The sequence below is a fragment of the Sinohyriopsis cumingii genome, chromosome 8, assembly GCF_028554795.1.
Source record: "Sinohyriopsis cumingii isolate HCF-2022 chromosome 8, ASM2855479v2, whole genome shotgun sequence".
In the NCBI taxonomy this organism is placed as follows: Eukaryota; Metazoa; Mollusca; class Bivalvia; order Unionida; family Unionidae; genus Sinohyriopsis; species Sinohyriopsis cumingii.
The window spans coordinates 84,259,846-84,264,383 of NC_142968.1; the positions used below are offsets into that span (position 1 = coordinate 84,259,846).

Consider the following 4,538-nt stretch of genomic DNA (forward strand, 5'->3'; position numbering starts at 1 on the left):
TTTGATAAATGTAGCGAAGTCGATTTCTCTCGTTCAACTGCGAAATTGTTGGATAAGAATGTAGAGGATGGGGACTCACTACACTTGCAGCAAGTCATAGGTTATATATCGTTACTTCCATGCTGTCGCTAGGCAGGGGCTACATTTAGATGACAAAGGCTTGAGGACGAGTGAAGAGACAAAGCTTAGAAGCTGAGGCACCAAGTTGGATATCATACTCTGGAAGTGGGGGTTAGACTGATCCAAGATAGTTTCTGTACACAATGGACGTCGTCCGCAGGAAGTGCATTGGGGCACTATGCGGGTACGACTTATCCATAGGAGAGCCTGTATAAACTGGACGTCGTACGCAAGAAGTGGCTCAATGTACTATGTGGTTTATACTATCCAGGAGAGTGCCTAGACGAAACTGGTTGGCGTTAGCTAAAACGTTTTAATCGGATGGCTCGATTTGCGTATAAATACTAGTTCTCCTAAGGTATTATGGTCGTGTAACGGGACTAGTTCATGTGACTATTTGACTGTCAAACACAAATATGATAATGAATTATATATTGAAATATACGTTTTTGACAAGGTGGACCAAAGTCGTATCATTTAATATGTTTATATGTGCAACAAGTAGCCTTCCTTTCACTAAAATAAAAATAAACATTATGATTTGAGTAAACTAACTTTCATTTTAAAAGCTTTTACCTTTTCAGTAAGTAATCGTTTGTAATTAAATCGTTTTCTATATCTTTATATTTTAGACAAACATACACCAAAAATGATTTCTCGTAGTTTCCATAAAAACCAACGTGAATACGTTTACTGTTTATAATTTCAAATATCTGTCTGCACTGTATTAGGTTGTATATCGTTAAACGAATCTATTTTTGTTAACTGCACCACACATAAGATTAGCGCCTACTGAAGGAAGTTGTGGCAAATTTCTTCCTGAGAGACACAACACTAGTTAACCAGACCTGAAAGTATGTCAGGCAAGTTAGTCACTAAACAATTGAGGTCTTCTTCCGGACTATTATTAGAACAACTGAAAAGCTCATAAAGATAATACATATTGCATATTCATACGTAGCGATACTGAGTTTATTTTCGACATTCCATTTCTAGATCAGTCGATTGTAATAGACGGGGACTATTTTCTAAGTGGAGGTGTCGTGACAGGAATTGTTATTGTGACATTAACTTGCCAGTTTTTGTACAAAAGGTAATTTACATTATTTTCCTGGCTTGTATTAACACTATGCGTGACTATTATATTCATATGTATGTACAGTCATTGTGATGATGCAGCAATTTCCTCTCAATCTCTTTATCTATACCCATCAATATCTATCGTATTTACTGTAAATGTTCTGTGTCGAGCATCTAGCAGTCATAACAATTTGTATATCTGAACAGTTCAGTGTTTTTATGATTGTCTGATTTGCGTGTTTGAATTATTACAGAAAAGTAGCAAACAAAATGAAACTATTATCAAATCCTAAAATTTCTGCCATTTTGAGATTCCTTGATTGGCATCGTAGTTTGTTATATCAGCCCGTGTGTTCCATAATTTCCATTTTACTTTACAAAGTATGAGCTAAACATTGTCAGTTCATTATGCCATCGTTGTGTTTCACGATTACCAGTGTGGTATTCCATCCTCATTCGCGATTGCAGCTGTAATACAACATCGTTGTGGTCAAACATTTATAGTATTCTATTGTTGTGTTTTTGTTGTCACTGTTGTATGTCATATTGGTGGCTACCACTTCCACTGCAGTATGCCGCTGTTCATAGTACTGTTGCCTTTTTAATACTCCATCATATGTTCCATATTTGCCACTGTAGGATTCCATCTTTTTGTTTTATTATCTTGCTTCAACGAGAAGTATTTAAACTAAGACATTCATAATTCAAATACTTGACATTAACTTTCAACCAGCAGTCTAGTGGCTGTTAAACAGAGAAAGCAAAACGTATTCGACCAGCTTTGATTTATGAGGATTGTTTTGCAAGATTAAAATAACAGTTATTTCTATGCTTCGTGATTCAACAGTAAACTTCTACCCGAGATTCAGAATGTTTCGTTCCTATCCAACACCGATACGTAGTGAAAAATTCTTTTTCTCGCATGCCTTACTGAAAAATTTTGGATGAAGTAAAAATGACATTGTCATCACTAATATGGCTTTCACATAGCAAAATAAACATCGGATGAAAGTTCCGAGATTTAGATTGAGTGTAAAATGTTTACAATATAAAATTCAGTGTGCAATTCAAATGACGTTAAAAAACATATCAACACTCAAGGAAAAGTAGTTGAGAATGCTGAGATAATAACATTGCAGATCATCAAAATTGTGCAGTGATACAATTTCTAATATCTGCAATGATAATGTCAACTTTTCCCATAAGATTGATTGAAACAGACAAGCACAATACAAGCAATAATAATAAGAATATTAATTTTGTTATACAAAATAACACTTGCAAGAACGGCTTTTTTTGGTTCGAAATCGAACAATAAAGCTGTACATATAGTCAGGTATGTCAGTGCGAAATGTCATGTTTGCTGGACACTTGACTACAACGGCTGTTCATTTTAGTAGTTTAATGTGTTGCAATTAATGATTATCTTGAATAATCAAGTGGAAATTAGGAATTCTCCTACTTGGTGTGCAATAGAAGGTCCTATAGCAAAAAGCAAGGATTCAAATGCTGACAGACAAATGTATTAATCCGGTGATTGACAATGAAGATCACGATCACACACTTATAGGAATGAGAGAAAATATTGTCATGTTCAAATGCTTCGCCTGTTAATATGATACATATGCAATTTTAATATGTACATGATATGACGCTATTTAATTTGACCTGCTGTCATGTTAGAATCGTTACTGACAAAGGTGAAAATTAAGTGGTACAGTCCTTAGTAATTTAATGTGAAAATTTATTCTTTTTTTGTATACTTTTTATCACTATTGATTCCAGTTCCACCACCAGCCAATGGCAGCTCCACAAACAGAAGCAAACTTACCACTTTTCATCATGTTTGTGGGAAACAAGTGCTTGTGATTTGCAATATCTTAACATTAGCTCAGCTAAATATATGTTATCTTGAATTATCAACTTTTTTATCTTAAGGTGGCGTCTAAGAAGAGCAAACGGTGCAAGCAGTAGCGCATATGATGCTATCGACGCCCATTATTACTCCACTATCCGTAACCAGCATAAATGTGTGAATGAAAGTGGGACTTACACATGCTCCGTCCCGGAACAACATCAGAGTACTGCATTTGCAGAAAAGAAGTGACAATGACTCTGATATCTTCAGAGTTGACCAATTGGAACTAAAACAAATATCGGTATTCCGTACTGAATGTAAATTATTTTACAAATTTTGTATATTAACGCTTTACTACTAGAAATAAAATGATTGCTTAACTTGGTTGTATGTTACGTCCGATTTACATTACTCATAGGTTCATGCGCGATTGTCGTGTAAAAGGTGGCACAACGGGTACACAGAGGAAAACATCTTGCCTGCGGTATGCACTCTGATATATGTTATATATCCATGCAAGATGTTGTTGTTGTTGTTGTTGTTGTGGGGTTTAACGCCATTTTTCAGCACTTGATTGGCTATACATGGCGGCCAGTATTAATGGTGGAGGAAGAACCTGGGAAAACCCAGGAAAGAACCACCGACCCACGAGAAGCTACTGGCAAGCTTTCTCACATACCCACATTGGCTGAATCTTAGACTCGAACCGCCGCAGACAGAGGTGAGATGGCAGTGATCCGTAACGAAGAGCGCTTTAGACCACTCGGCCACTCGGGGCCCCCATGCAAGATGTAAGCGCAACATTTTGACAACATTGATTCACTGTCAAAAGGGTTATACCAATCTCTCATTATCTGCTAAGGTAAGATACAATCTTATATTTGTGCCAGAGTGGCAAGCCTAGATCATTCTTTCGCAATCAGTTTTGTGAATTTCAACAAAAATCAAAATATTATAACTTCTTCAAATAAAGCAATAACTAACAATTACTATGTTTGCCGTGCATTTTAAGTCTTTGTTCTGTTCTCATACACATAGTATATACTAACTTTCTGTTAAGCATCACATTGTTTTAACTGAACCCATGATGCCAAAATGGATATCAAAATAATTAAGGTATTAAGGAAGAGCTGCAGCTATTACAAATATGTCTAAATATTTACAGTCTGTATACAAAGCAGGTTTCATTCGAACTTTATCTAGTGCTAATAACTCCTGGATTTATTATATACGCTTTCCCAGTGAAAGCCATATCTTTAGGATGAGTAGCTGTGTCAATCCTTTAGAATCAGGCAGAAGGGTTAAAAGACCCCTTTAACAAGAACGAGTTGCTGTTCCTGATATCGATAGCTAAAAGTCAAAACGAGGCTATAACTGTTGGGTGAATGGTCTTTCTATTGACTTGGAAGTGATGATCGGCGTTGGAAAGTCCGAATAATAGTATGACATCGGGTACATGTATTTATAGTGTTGATAATTA

The 4,538-nt window shown here is 36.0% G+C and overlaps 1 long non-coding RNA gene across 1 annotated transcript; it reads left to right on the forward strand.

The window, feature by feature from the left end:
* The first annotated feature begins 824 nt into the window (after nt 1-824).
* LOC149794026 (uncharacterized) lies at nt 825-3,448 on the forward strand. The gene is made up of 2 exons (XR_016422935.1): nt 825-1,213; nt 3,139-3,448. It is a non-coding gene; the product is annotated as an uncharacterized LOC149794026 (long non-coding RNA).
* The last annotated feature ends 1,090 nt before the right edge of the window (nt 3,449-4,538 follow it).